Source organism: Heterodontus francisci, chromosome 5 (assembly GCF_036365525.1).
Source record: "Heterodontus francisci isolate sHetFra1 chromosome 5, sHetFra1.hap1, whole genome shotgun sequence".
In the NCBI taxonomy this organism is placed as follows: Eukaryota; Metazoa; Chordata; class Chondrichthyes; order Heterodontiformes; family Heterodontidae; genus Heterodontus; species Heterodontus francisci.
Window position 1 is genome coordinate 6,417,886 of NC_090375.1, and position 15,767 is coordinate 6,433,652.

The window sequence follows — 15,767 nt, forward strand, 5'->3', positions numbered from 1 at the left end:
GTGGGGTATGGCAGAGGTGTGGGTGGGGGACCAGAAGGTCGATGGGGTGAGTGGTTCTAGGGGGTGCAAGGGGCACAGGGGTTGCCAGGGAATCGGGGGGAGGCAGAAGGGGGAAACAGGAGGGGGAAGAGGGAAATGGGGTGGAGAGATGGGAGAACGGCACGATGGGAAAGAGGGGGGGGGCTGGGGGAGAGGGGAGACTGGCGGGAAGGGGGGGGGGGGGGGAGGACTGGGGGAAGAGGTGAGACTGGGGGTAGGAGAGAGAGGGGTGACCTGGGGTTGGGGGGAGAGGAGGACTGTGGGTCGGGAGGTAGGGGGGTAGAGGGGTGACCGGGGGGAGAGGGAGATCAGTGAGCAGAGGGGAACCGGGGATGGGGGGAGAAGGAACGAGAAGAAGAATGAGACACCCAGGGATTAAAAATTCATCCAAACAAGAAGCTGGTATCTCAACAACGTGAGAAATCTAATCAGTTACAGAGATGACCAAAATGTGCCAGTGTAGATCAGAACACAATGTACAACTTCTAAACAAGTGAAAAAATCTCCAGGCTGTAAATGCGTTTATTCATTCTCAGCGGGGCTGTCAGGGCCTTATTTATTGCCCATCCCTAGTTTCCCTGACAACTGAAGGCTTTGCTTGTCCACTTCAGAGGACATTACTGTCAAAGCTGTCCTGTGAGGTTGGAGCCACATGTAGACCAAACCAGGCAGGGGTAGGGGCGGCAGGTTCCGTTCCCTCAAGGACATCAGTGACCCAGGTGATTTTTTCCTGTTGCCAGCCCACAGAGTAGCAAATTAATTCAATTCAATTTCACAGCTTTTCCTGGAGCAATGTGAACTCAGTATCTCTGTGTTTCCAGTCCAATACCAGAACCGCTGCACAACCATACACTGGGATTAAAAAATACCGAGGAACATAGCAGCAGGAGTAGGCCATTCAGCCCATCGAGCCTGCTCCACCATTCAATACAATCATGGCTGATCATCCACTTCAATAACTTTTTCCCACACAATTCTCACATCCCTTTATGTCATCTGTCCTTAGAAATCTGTCAATCTCTGCTTCAATGATTGAGCTTCCACAGCCCTCTGGGGTAGAGAATTCCAAAGATTCACAACCCTCTGAGTAGAGAAATTTCTCCTAATCTCTGTCCTAAGTGGCTTCCCCTTTATTTTGAAATTGTGTCTCCTGGTTCTAGATTCCCCAACCAGGGGAAACCTCTTAGCTGCATCTACCCTGTCTATCCCTTTAAATATTTTGAAGGTTTCAATCAGATCACCTCTCATTCTTTGAAACTCTAGAGAATACAGGCCCAGTTTCCCCAATCTCTCTTCCAAGACAATCACAGAGTCAGAGTTATACAGCACAGAAACAGGCCCTTCAGCCCATCGTGTCTGTGCTGACCATCAAGCACCTAACTATTCTAATCCTGTATTCCAGCATTTGGCCTGTAGTCTTGTATGCCATGGCATTTCAAGTGTTCGTCTAAATACTTCTTAAATGTTGTGAGGAAGGACTTCCTGCTTCGGTTAGCTGTTGAATGGCCCACCGCCATTCATGACAATGTGGCAGGACTGTCGAGCTTTGATCTGATCCTTTGTATTGTGGGATCACTTAGTTTTGTATATAGAATGCTGCTTCCACTGTTTCCGTGTTGTACCTTCATCAGGTTGGTGCTGCTCCTTGCATGCTCGCTTCCACTCCCATCTTCCCAACATGCGATAATTCCAGTTCAAACCAAATATATTCCACGAGCCTTCTCCCATTTCATCTGCCTCATCTCAGCCTTTCAGCATATCTTTCTATTCTCTCTTCTCTCAAGCACTCACCTAGTTTCCTTCTGACAGTGTGGAGTATAAACACCAGCACAGACTAGTTGGACCGAATGGCCTGTTTCTGTACTGTATATTCTTGTAATTCTGTGTAATATAGCTGTATAAGCTGTCTGCCTCAAGCACTCTGTGATCGTGAGTTCCACATTCAAATCACTCAGAGAAAAGAAATTTTTCCCCCATTTCCTACTGCATTTATCAGTAACCATCTTGTATTTACAGCCACTGGTTTTGGATTTGCCCACATCTATCCTGTCCACCCCATTCATAACTTTAAACAGCTTAATCAGATCTCCTCTGAGACTTCTCTTTAAAGATAGAAGCGTGAGCCTGTTCAATCATTCTTGATAGCTGTAACCTCTCAGTTCTGGTATCATCCTCGAGAATCTTTCTCACACTTCTCCAGGGCTTCCATGCACTTTTAATATAGATTATAGTAGAGGGAGGGATAATGAGGGAGAAAATTAACACATGAAACAGGGGAGAAAGAGAAAAAAATACAGGGAGAGGGAGGAAAAGAAAAACTGGGAGGGAGAGAGTCAGGAAACAAGAGACTCAGCAGGCAAAGAATCAGCAGCATGTAAATCCTGAAGTGAGTAAATTTCCAGCCCTCCGCTGGAAGATGATAATGGACCCGAGTAATTCCGGATGTTGAGGGAAGAACCCCTTGCATCCCAGCACTATTACCCTCAGTGCACAGCCAACTCTGCAACACATTACATAGAGTACTTGATTGGAGTGTCTTAAAATGCTACTTTCTACACTCGCCACCTCCACCCCTGATGAACTATCTTTCTGCTAGCTCGTCCAAGCATGAGCCAAGGTAGGAAGAAGCAACTTCACTAGGAGGTGACCACAGAGGTGTCTGGTTCCTCACCTGACATCAACACATGTGTACCCCCAAGCAAGACTGCATAGGAATTTGAAAGAGGCCATTCAGCCCCTCCAGCCTGTTCCACCATTCAAGCAAATCATGCACCTTAACTCCAGCTACCCACCTTTGTTCTGTATCCCTCAATACTTTACCTAATAATATATTGATCCCCGACATCCACTGTCTTTTTGAGAAGACAGTTCTAGATTTCCACTGCCCCTTTCTGTGAAAATGTGCTTCCTCTGTTTACCCCTATATGGCTAAACTCTAATTTTAAGGTTATGTCACCTTGTTCTGGACTCCACTACCAAAGGAAATAGTTTCTTTCTATCTATTGATAGCAGTTGATGTAGTCTACATGGACTTCAGTAGGCTTTTGATAACGTCCCGCATGGGAGATTGGTTAAGAAGGTAAGAGCCCATGGGATCCAGGGCAATTTGACAAATTGGATCCAAAATTGGCGTAGTGGCAGGAGGCAGAGGGTGATGGTCAAGGGTTGTTTTTGCGAGTGGAAGCCTGTGACCAGTGGTGTACCACAGGGACTGGTGCTGGGACCCTTGCTGTTTGTAGTGTACATTAATGATTTAGACGTGAATATAGGAGGTATGATCAGTAAGTTCGCAGATGACACGAAAATTGGCGGTGTTGTAAATAGTGAGGAGGAAAGCCTTAGATTACAGGGAGATAGTTGGCAGGTCATGTTACAGTTGTATAAGACTTTGGTTCGGCCACATTTGGAATACTGCGTGCAGTTCTGGTCGCCACGTTACCAAAAGGATGGAGATGCTTTGGAGAGGGTGCAGAGGAGGTTCACCAGGATGTTGCCTGGTATGGAGGGCGTTAGCTCTGAAGAGAGGTTGAGTAGATTAGGATTATTTTCATTAGAAAGACGGAGGTTGAGGGGGGACCTGATTGAGGTGTACAAAATCATGAGAGGTATAGACAGGCTGGATAGCAAGAAGCTTTTTCCCAGAGTGGGGGATTCAATTACTAGGGGTCACGAGTTCAAAGTGAGAGGGGAAAAGTTTAGGGGGATATGCGTGGAAAGTTCTTTACGCAGAGGGTGGTGGGTGCCTGGAACGCGTTGCCAGCGGAGGTGGTAGACGCGGGCACGATAGCGTCTTTTAAGATGTATCTAGACAGATACATGAATTGGCAGGAAGCAAAGAGATACAGACCCTTAGAAAATAGGCGACATGTTTAGATAGAGGATCTGGTTCAGCGCAGGCTTGGAGGGCCGAAGGGCCTGTTCCTGTGCTGTAATTTTCTTTGTTCTTTGTATAGATGGGCTGGTAAGATGGGTGGAGCAGTGGCAAATGGAATTTAATCCTGAGAAGTGTGAGGTGATGCACTTTGGGAGGACAAACAAGACAAGGGAATATACAATGGATGGTAGGACCCTAGGAAATACAGAGGGTCAGAGGGACCTTGGGGTGCTTGTCCACAGATCACTGAAGGCAGTAGCACAGGTAGATAAGGTGGTTAGGAAGGTATATGGGATACTTGCCTTTAATAGCTGAGGCATAGAATATAAGAGCAGGGTGGTTATGATGGAACTGGATAAAACGCTACTTAGGCCACAGTGTACAGTTCTGGGCACCACACTATAGGAAGGAAGTGATTGCACTGGAGAGGGTGCAGAGGAGATTCACCAGGATGTTGCCTGGACTGGAGCATTTCAGTTATGAAGAGAGACTGGATAGGCTAGGGTTGTTTTCCTTAGAGCAGAGAAGGTAGAGGGGGGACCTGATTGAGGTGTACAAAATTATGAGGGGGCATTGATAGGATAGAATGGAAGAAACGTTTTCCCTTAGTGGAGGGGTCAATAACCAGGGGGCATAGATTTAAGGTAAAGGGGCAGGAGGTTTAGAGGGGATTTGAGGAAAAACTTTTTCACCCAGAGGGTGGTTGGAATCTGGAACACACTGCCTGAAGGGGTGGTAGAGGCAGGAACCCTCACAACATTTAAGAAGTATTTAGATGAGCACTTGAAACACCATAGCATATAAGGCTACGGGCCAAGTGCTGGAAAATGGGCTTAAATTGGACAGGTGCTTGATGGTCAGCGCAGGTGCATTGGACCGAAGGGCTTGTTTCTGTGCTGTATAACTCTATGACTCTATTCTATTGACTTCCCTTATCATTTTAAACACCTCATCGTTAGGGACCAGGAGCTTAACACTTTGCCCCCAGACCACTGCTACCAACTGTAACTCCTCAATCTCAGTCCAGCTCTTAAAATGTTAAACCTCACTATTTATTTAAAAAATTCAGTCAGCAAACACAATTCACCTTTTCAAGCATATCCGAAACTTTGAGCCATAGACAGTGGTTGTGCGACTCAGATCACCCGTGAACATGAACACAAACAAATCCTCCCATTATAAACCATAAAAAATAGTTACAGACACTCCCACTGTAAACCACATAACTATGGTCACATCATAAACCAGCATCTCAATCTGCTGCTTAATACTGAAGTACTGCACACTGTGCTCAGAAACTTCCCTTCAATGTCCAGAAGGCTCCAGCCCCCATTATCTAGAAACTATAACACTGTGACAATTCTAAAGACTGGACATGAATAGTTACCACTCTCAAACCACTCAACACTATCCAATGTCACACCACAATGGTCACTCACCACAGACCAGTGTCATAGAGTCGTAGCGTTATACAGCACAGAAACAGGCCCATCGTGTCCGTGCCAACCATCAAGCACCTATCTATTCTAATCCCATTTTATAGCACTTGGCCCATAGCCTTGTATGCTATGGTGTTTCAAGTGCTCATCTAAATATTTCTTAAATGTTGTGAGGGTTCCTGCCTCTACCACCTCTTCAGGCAGTGTGTTCCAGATTCCAACCACCTGCTGCATGAAAGAAATTTTCCTCAAATCCCCTCGAAACCTCCTGCCCCTTACCTTAAATCTATTCCCCCTGGTTATTGACACCTCCGCTAAGGGAAAAAGTTTCTTCCTATCTAACCTATCAATGGCCCTCAATTTTGTATACCTCAATCAGGTCCCCCCTCAGCCTTCTCTGCTCTAAGGAAAACAACCCTAGCCTTTTCACTCTCTCTTCATAGCTGAAATGCTCCAGCCCAGGCAACATCCTGGTGAATCTCCTCTGCACCCTCTCCAGTGCATTCACATCCTTCCTATAGTGTGGTGACCAGAACTGTACATAGTACTCCAGCTGTGGCCTAACTCGCGTTTTATACAGTTCCATCATAACCTCCCTGTTCTTATATTCGATGCCTCGGCTAATAAAGGCAAGTATCCCATATGCCTTCCTAACCATCTTATCTACCTGTGCTGCTGCCTTCAGTAATCTATGGACAAGTAACCAAGGTCCCTCTGATCCTTTGTACTTCCTAGGGTCCTACCATCCATTGTATATTCCCTTGCCTTGTTAGTCCTCCCAAAATGCATCACCTCACACTTCTCAGGATTAAATTCCATTTGCCACAGCTCCGCCCATCTTACCAGCCCATCTATATCGTCCTGTAATCTAAGGCTTTCCTCCTCACTATTTAAGACACCACCAATTTTCATGTCATCTGCGAACTTACTGATCATACCTCCTATATTCATGTCTAAATCATTAATGTACACTACAAACAGTAAGGGTCCCAGCACCGATCCCTGTGGTACTCCACTGTTCACAGGCCTCCACTCGCAAAAACAACTCTCGACCATTACCCTCTGCCTCCTGCCACTGAGCCAATTTTGGATCCAATTTGCCAAATTGCCCTGGATCCCATGGACTCTTAAATAAAAGCAAAATACTGCGGATACTGGAAATCTGAAATAAAAACAAGAAATACGGGAATCACTCAGCAGGTCTGGCAGCATCTGTGGAAAGAGAAGCAGAGTTAACGTTTCGGGTCAGTGACCCTTCTTCGGAACTGACAAATATTAGAAAAGTCACAGATTATAAACAAGTGAGGTGGGGGTGGGGCAAGAGATAACAAAGGAGGTGTAGATTGGACCAGGCCACCCTTCAGAATGTCCTGCAGCCGCTGCGTGTCATCCTTGACCCGAGTGCCAGAGAGGCAACATACCATCCTGGAGTCACGTTTGCAGCCACAGAAATGCCTATCTGTACCCCTTAGATAGAATCCCCTATCACTATAGCTATCCCACTCTTTTTCCTCCCCTCCACACGGTCATTCAGTCACTCCACAATGGTCACTCAACATTACCCAATGTCCCTTCACACTAACCAAACGTCTTCACTGTGAATGAATAGTCTCTGCTGAGATATATGAAATTTAAGTGGACGTTGATGTTACATTTGGCAATTATGATTTTAACATGTGTTAAATACAGATCGGGCTGTGCCCAGTTGGCCGGGGACTGCGCCAAGTTTGCCGGGGCCGGAGGCCGCGCCCAGTTTGCCGGGGCGGGCGCGCTCAGTTTGCCGGGGCCGGGGGGCCGTGCCCAGTTTGCTGGGGGGCAGGGCTGTGTCCAGTTTGCCGGGGCCCAGGCTGCACCCAGTTAACCGGAGCTCAGGCTGCACCCAGTTTGCCAGGCCCCAGACCACACCCAGTTAACCGGGGCTTGGGCTATGTCCAGTTTGCCGGTGCCCAGGCCGCACCCAGTTAACCGGGGCTTGGGCTATGTCCAGTTTGCCGGTGCCCAGGCTGCACCCAGTTAACCGGGGTTCGGGCTATGTCCAGTTTGCCATTGCACAGGCCGCACCCAGTTAACCGGGGTTCGGGCTATATCCAGTTTGCCGGTGCCCAGGCTGCACCCAGTTAACCGGGGTTCGGGCTGTGTCCAGTTTGCCGGTGCCCAGGCTGCACCCAGTTAACCGGGGTTCGGGCTGTGTCCAGTTTGCCGTTGCCCAGGCTGCACCCAGTTAACCGGGGTTCGGGCTGTGTCCAGTTTGCCGGTGCCCAGGCTGCACCCAGTTAACCGGGTTTCGGGCTGTGTCCAGTTTGCCGGTGCCCAGGCTGCACCCAGTTAACCGGGGCTCGGTGCTGCGCCCATTTTGCCGGTGCCCAGGCTGCACCCAGTTAACCAGGGTTCGGGCTGTGTCCAGTTTGCCGGTGCCCAGGCCGCACCAAGTTAACCGGGGCTTGGGCTATGTCCAGTTGTCCGGTGCCCAGGCTGCACCCAGTTATCCGGGGCTCGGTGCTGCGCCCATTTTGCCGGTGCCCAGGCTGCACCCAGTTAACCGGGGATCGGTGCTGCGCCCATTTTGCCGGTGCCCAGGCTGCACCCAGTTAACCGGGGTTCGGGCTATGTCCAGTTTGCCGGTGCCCAGGCTGCACCCAGTTAACCGGGGTTCGGGCTGTGTCCAGTTTGCCGGTGCCCAGGCTGCACCCAGTTAACCGGGGTTCGGGCTGTGTCCAGTTTGCCGGTGCCCAGGCTGCACCCAGTTAACCGGGGCTCGGTGCTGCGCCCATTTTGCTGGTGCCCAGGCCGCACCAAGTTAACCGGGGCTCGGTGCTGCGCCCATTTTGCCGGTGCCCAGGCTGCACCCAGTTAACCGGGATTCAGGCTATGTCCAGTTTGCCGGTGCCCAGGCTGCACCCAGTTAATCGGGGCTCGGTGCTGCGCCCATTTTGCCGGTGCCCAGGCTGCACCCAGTTAACCGGGGTTCGGGCTGTGTCCAGTTTGCCGGTGCCCAGGCTGCACCCAGTTAACCGGGATTCGGGCTATGTCCAGTTTGCCGGTGCACAGGCCGCACCCAGTTAACCGGGGTTCGGGCTATGTCCAGTTTGCCGGTGCACAGGCCGCACCCAGTTAACCGGGATTCGGGCTATGTCCAGTTTGCCGGTGCCCAGGCTGCACCCAGTTAACCAGGGTTCGGGCTGTGTCCAGTTTGCCGGTGCACAGGCCGCACCCAGTTAACCGGGGTTCGGGCTATGTCCAGTTTGCCGGTGCCCAGGCCGCACCCAGTTAACCGGGGCTTGGGCTATGTCCAGTTTTCCGGTGCCCAGGCTGCACCCAGTTAACCGGGGCTCGGGCTATGTCCAGTTTGCCGGTGCCCAGGCTGCACCCAGTTAACCGGGGCTCGGGCTGTGTCCAGTTGCAGAATAAAGGGAGATGCTACATTTGGCCTCAGCATCCCTATGCTGGGTCAGGAGAGGGGGTGAGGGGCAGGGGCAGGAGAAAGAGAGGATAACCAGTGTTTCTGCTCCTGACGCTAACCAGAGATTCCTTGATGGATGTGCCTACAGGGGTCAAACAGGTTATACTCGATGGTAAAGTAACCCTGTCAGATAGTTTACCAATGCTCAATTACCAGCAAAGTGAGGGATGGGGTCGTCTCTGTGTTAACAAGCAGCACTTACCTGCTCACTAATGCCAAATTGGTTTCCGCCAGGATCACTTGTCTCCTGACCTCATTACAGCCTTGGTCCAAAAATGGAAAAAAGAGCTGAACTCAAGAGGTGAGGTGAGAGTGACTGCCCTTGACATCAAGGCAGCATTTGACAAGAGTATGGTATTAAGGAGCCCTAGCAAAACCTTTGTTTCAACTTTTGTGTAGCAGTTTTGTACAACTGAGTGGTTTGCTAGGCCATTTCAGACCACAGTTAAGAGTCACATGTCGGTCAGACCAGGTAAGGACAGCAGATTTCCTTCCCTAAAGGACATTAGTGAACCAGATGGGTTTTTACAACAATCCGGCAGCTTCATGGTCGCCAATACTGAGACTAGCTTTCAAATCCAAATTTTTCTTTTAATTAATGGAATTTATTAATGCATTGAATTTAAATTCCACCAGCTGCCATGGTGGGATTTGAATCTGTGGCTCTGGCATTAGCCTGGGTCTCGGGATTACTAGTCCAGTGACATTACCACTACGCCACTGTCTCCCCGTGATACACACATGCCAGGCAATGACGATCTCAAACAAGAGAGAATCTCCCCTTGACATTCAATGGCATTACCATTGCTGAATCACCCACTATAACATTCTGGGCATCACCACTGAGCAGAAACTTAACTGGACTAGCCATATAAATACTCTGGCTGCGAATTCTGCAGCGTGTAACCCATCCCCTGACTGCCAAACCCTGTCCGCCATCTAAAAAACATAAGTCAGGAGTGTGAAGGAATACTCCCCATGCCTGGATGGGTGCAGCTCCAACAACATAAGAAGCTCGACAAAGCAGCTGCTTGATCGGCACCTTAAAAATCCACTTCCTCCATCACCAGCGCACAGTGCAGCAGTGTGTACCATATTCAAGATGCACTGCAGTAACTTGCCAAGCTTCCTTCGATAGCACCTTCCAAACTCATGACCTCTACCACCCATAAGGACATGGGCAGAGGCAGATGGGAACACCACCACATGCAAGTTCCCCTCCAAGCCACACACTATATCACTATTCCTTCATTGTCATTGAGTCAAAATCCTGGAACTCCCTCCCTAACAGCACTGTGGGTGTACCGACACCAGATGGACTGCAATGGATCAATAATGCAGCTCATCACCACCTCCGCAAGGACAATTAGGGATGGACAATAAATGCTGACCTTGCCTATATTTTTGTATTATTGGTTTGTGGGATGTGGGTGTCGCTGGCTAGGCCAGCATTTATTGCCCATCCTTAATTGCCCTTGAACTGAGTGGCTTGTTGGGCCATTTCGGAGGGCAGTTAAGAGTCAACCACATTGTGGGTCTGGAGTCACATGTAGGCCAGACCAGGTAAGGAGGGCAGATTTCTTTCCTAGTGAACCAGAAGGGTTTTTACAACAATCGACAATGGTTTCATGGTCACCATTGGTCTAGCTTTTAATTCCAGATTTTTATTAATTGAATTCAGATTTCGCCATCTGCCATGTCCCTGTCCCCAGAGTTTTAGCCTGGGTCTCTGGATTGCTTGTCCAGTGACATTACCACTACGCCACCACGTCCCCATTATGACGATGTCACCGAAACCCCACAAATGCATAAAAAAGTGGGATAGAAGGTTTGCTTCTGCTAAACAAAGCCCCGGTTAGACCACACCTGGAGTGCACCACAACTTAGGCAGACTATATTGGCCCTGGAGGGAGTGCAGTGTAAATCTATCAGAATGATACCTGGACTCCAAAGGTTAAATTATAATGAGAGATTACATAAACTAGGGTTGTATTCTGTGGAATTTAGAAGTTTAAGGGGACTGGAGAATTGTAAATATTACACCCTTATTCAAAAAAGGATGTAAGGACAAGCCCAGCAACTACAGGCCAAACAGTTTAACTTCGGTGATTAGGAAACTTCCAGAAACAATAATTCTGCACAAAATTAATGGTCACGTGGACAATTGCGGGTTAATTAAGAAATGCCAGCATGGATTTGTTAAGGGAAAAGCTTGTTTAACGAACCTGCTGGAGTTTTTTGAGGAGTTAACAGAGAGGGTTGATGAGGGCAATGCTGATGATGTACATGGACTTCCAAAAGGCATTTGATACAGTGTCAAACAGACTTGTGAGCAAAGTTATAGCTCATGGAATAAAAAGGACAGTAACAACATGGATACAAAATTGGCTGAGTGACAGGAAACTGAGAGTTGTGATTAATGGATATTTTTCGGGCTGGAGGAAGGTTTGTAGTGGAGTTCCCCAGGGATCAGTGTTGGGAGCACATGGTGTAGGGGGTAGCATATTGGCATGGATAAAGGATAACAGGAAGCAGAGAGTGAGGATAAATGGGTATTTTTCAGGTTGGCAAGCAGTAACTAGTGGAGTGCCACAGGGATCAGTGCTGGGGCCTCAGCTATTCAGAATTTATATCAATGACTTGGCTGAAGGGACCGACTGACTTCACATTGAGGATACCCATCATTGTGTGGCACTAGCACCACGCAACGAATTTGGCCTAACCATCAGCCTCAAGAAAACGAACAGCATGGGACAGGATGTCAGAAATGCTCCATCCATCAATATCGGCGACTAGGCTCTGGGAGTGGTTCAAGAGTTCACCTACCTAGGTTCAACTATCACCAGTAACCTGTCTCTAGATGCAGAATTAAACAAGTGTATGGGAAAGGCTTCCACTGCTATGTCCAGACTGGCCAAGAGAGTGTGGGAAAATGGCACACTGACACGGAACACAAAAGTCCGAGTGTATCAAGCCTGTGCCCTCAGTACCTTGCTCTACAGCAGCGAGGCCTGGACAATGTATGTCAGCCAAGAGCGACGTCTCAATTCATTCCATCTTCGCTGCCTCCGGAGAATCCTTGGCATCAGGTGGCAGGACCGTATTTCCAACACAGAAGTCCTCAAGGAGGCCAACATCCCCAGCTTATACACACTACTGAGTCAGCGGCGCTTGAGATGGCTTGGCCATGTGAGCCGCATGGAAAATGGCAGGATCCCCAAGGACACATTGTACAGTGAGCTCGTCACTGGTATCAGACCCACCGGCTGTCCATGTCTCCGCTTTAAAGACGTCCTGTGACACTGATCACAAGTCGTGGGAGTCAGTTGCCAGCTATCGCCAGAGCTGGCGGGCAGCCATAAAGGCGGGGCTAAAGTGTGGCAAGTCGATGAGACTTAGTAGTTGGCAGGAAAAAGACAGAAGCGCAAGGAGAGAGCCAACTGCGTAACAGCCCCGACAACCAATTTTATCTGTAGCACCTGTGGAAGAGTCTGTCACTCTAGTATTGGCCTTTATAGCCACTCCAGGCGCTGCTTCACAAACCACTGACCATCTCCAGGCGCTTCCCATTGTCTCTCGAGACAAGGAGGCCAAAGAAGAGAAGCACCATGCTAAATGGAGCTCAGAAAAATAAGAGGTGATTTTATTGAAACATACATGATCCTGAGGGGACTTGATAGAGTGGATACCAAGAGGATGTTTCCTCTTGTGGGGGAGACTAGAACTAGAGGATACAATTTAAGAATAAGAGGTCTCCCTTTTAAGACAGAGATGAGTAGAAATGTTTTCTCTCAAAGGGTCGTTAGTCTATGGAATTCTCTTTCCTGGAAAGCAGTGGAGACAGGGTCATTGCAGTTATTCAAGGATGAGTTAGATAGATTTTTGAAAGACAAGGGAATAAATGGTTATGGGGGACAGACAGGAAAGTGGAGTTGAGACTACAACCAGATTAGCCATGATCTTGTTGAATGGCGGAGCAGGCTCAAAGAGCCAAATGGCCGACTCCTGCTCCTAAGTCCTATGTTCCTATGTCCCCTTCTTTTCCTGGTATATATTAACGACCTAGACCTTGGTGTACAGGGCGCAATTTCAAAGCTTGCGAATGATATGAAACTTGGAAGCATTGTGAACTGTGAGGAGGATAGTGTAGAACTTCAAAAGAACATAGACAAGTCAGTGGAATGACAGACAAAATGCAGATGAAGTTCAATGCAGAGAAATGTGAAGTAATTCATTTTGATAGGAAGAACATGGAGAGACAATATAACATAAAGGGGATGCAGGAACAGGGGGACCTGGGTGTATATGTGCATAAGTCATTGAAGGTGGTAGGTGAGGTTGAGAGAGCAGTTAATAAAACATACAGTATCCTAGCTTTCTTCATAAAGGCATTGAGTACAAGAGCAAGGAAGTTATGTTGAACTTATATACACTAGTACAACCTCCGCACTTTAGGAAAGATGTGAGGGCATTGGAGAGAGTATGGAAAAGATTCACAATAATGGTTCCAGGGATGAGGAACTTCTGTTTTGAACACAGATTGGAGAAGTTGGGAGTGTTTTCCTTGAAGAGAAGGTTGAGAAGAGATTTGATAGAGGTATTCAAAATAAGAGGAGTCCGGACAGAGTAGATGGGGAGAAACTATTCCCACTCGTGAAAGGATCGAGAACGAGAGGGCACAGATTTAATGGAATTGGCAAAAGCAGCAAAACTGACACGAGAAAAAACTTTTTCACGCAGCGAGTGGTTAAGGTCTGGAATGTGCTGCCTGAGAATGCGGGGGAGGCAGGTTCAATTGAAGCATTCTAAATGGAATTAAGACTGATTTAAAAAGGAAGAATGTGCAGGATTACGGCAAGAAGGGGAGGGGGAATGGCATTTGCTGAATTGCTTATTCAGAGAGCTGGTGCAAACACAATGGGCTGAATGGCCTCCTTCTGCACAGTAACTATTCTTCGATAGTCTGAAAATTAGAAACGGAACTTTCAGGAGTTAAATTAGAAAACACGTTTACACATAGGGGCGGCACACTGGCGCAGTGGTTAGCACTGCAGCCTCACAGCTCCGGGGACCCGGGTTCAATTCTGGGTACTGCCTGTGTGGAGTTTGCAAATTCTCCCTGTGACCGCGTGGGTTTTCGCCGGGTGCTCCAGTTTCCTCCCACCGCCAAAGACTTGCAGGTGATAGGTAAATTGGCCATTGTAAATTGTCCCTAGTGTAGGTAGCTGGTAGGGAATGTGGGATTACTGTAGGGTTAGTATAAATGGGTGGTTCTTGGTCGGCACAGACTTGTTGGGCCGAAGGGCCTGTTTCAGTGCTGTATCTCTAAATAAAATAAATAAATAAATAAACATAAAGGTTGACAGAAGTTTGCAACTCCCTTCTGCAAATAGCAACTGATGCAAGATCAATTGTTAATTTTAAATCTGAGATTAATAGATTTTTGTTAACCAAAGCTATCAAGGGATATGGGGGAAGGGCATTGGTATATGAAGTTAGGCCGTAGGTCAGCAATGATTGGCAGATTAAGCCCAAGGGGCTAAATGGCCTCCCGCTGTTCCTATGTGCGGGGAGAATATCCGAGCGAGGGGGGAAAAGAAAGAAAAAAAGACAGATTTGCATTTATATAGCATCTTTCACAATCTCAAGACGTCCAATAACACTTTACAGCCAATGAAATACTTCTGAAGTATAGTCACTGTTGTAATGTAGGAAACGAGGCTGCCAATTTGTGCACAGCAAGCTCCCACAAACAGCAATGTGATAATAACCAGATAATCTGCTTTATTGTTTTGCTGACTAAGGACAAATATTGACCAGGACATCGGGGATAATTCCCCTGCTCTTCTTCCAGGTAATGTCATGGGATCTTTTACATCCATCTGACAAAGCAGACACAGCCTTGGTTTAACATATCATCTGAAAGACGCACCACACAACACAAACCCATAACCTTCGGTGAGGAGGCAAGACTGCTGCCAACTGAGCCACAGCTGACAGTCGAAACTTGAGCGAAGGTGGGAGCGAGGAAGATGGGGGAAAGGCTGGGAGCGGGAGGGAGGAAGCTGGGGGAGAGAGGTAGGGAGTGTGCTGGGGAGCGAGCATGCTGAGGAGGGAGGGAGGACGCTGAGGGAGAGAGGGAGGGAGGACACTAAGAGAGAGAGGGAGGGAGAGCATGCACTGGAGGAAGGAGGGAGGGAGCACGCATGCTGGGGAGGGAGAGAGAGCACAGGGGAGAGGAGTGACAAGCGATTCTGCGAAAGTGAGACAAGAAAGTATGAGCGAAGTGATTGTGAAGAGCAAGGACATGAGAAAGAACATCTGAAATAGGAGAATTAGGCCATTCGGCCCCTCAAACCTGCTCTGCATATTTTTGGTTTTCGAACATCGTGACAGAAAAGATGTGAATATGGTGCTTTGGTTTTTTGAGGTCCAAGGCTAAACACACCCTTTTTTCTACCCGCTGCACATTAAATAACTTCCTCCCAGAATGAGCAGAGATTCTGTGAACGTGAGATAAGAAAGAATGAGAGAAGTGAGAAGAATAGTGGGAAAGAAAGTGAGCCAGAGTTCTCTTGTAATTTTTGTACATTATTGTAACTATGTCAATACCAGAGTGTCAAAAACAACTGCAGCATTCCCAACCAATGTAGCTCACACTATTTGCACAGTCAGGATGTCTCTCAAACCTGCTCAAACAGCTCCTCACATTCCGTAATCGCCTGAAAGTGTTCAGATTAGGTTTCGCAGAGCAGCTCCTTCCAAATTGAGAATCGCACCCACAATAAACTTTCTGTCAGGGGGGCTGAAATAGGAAGCCTCCGTTCACACCTCAGCACATTTTAGGTTTTAGGACATCCCAACAGCAAGGATGTGAATAAGGTACCTCAGTTTTTATTTTTTGAAAGTCTGAGGCTGAACATGCCCTTTGCCCAACCCTCTGCACATTAAACTA

At 48.0% G+C, this 15,767-nt stretch overlaps 1 protein-coding gene across 3 annotated transcripts in view; it reads right to left on the reverse strand.

The window, feature by feature from the left end:
- Positions 1-15,767, reverse strand: part of LOC137369700 (anion exchange protein 2-like) — a 405,213-nt gene that overhangs the window by 378,381 nt on the left and 11,065 nt on the right. Inside the window, exon 1 of one of the 3 annotated variants that reach the window (XM_068031050.1) lies at positions 15,502-15,668. The exons of the other annotated variants lie outside the window; for them this stretch is intronic. The gene's annotated coding sequence lies outside the window, so the exon portion shown is untranslated. Of the gene's footprint in view, positions 1-15,501; positions 15,669-15,767 lie in introns of those variants that run through there. 3 annotated transcript variants of the gene reach the window in all.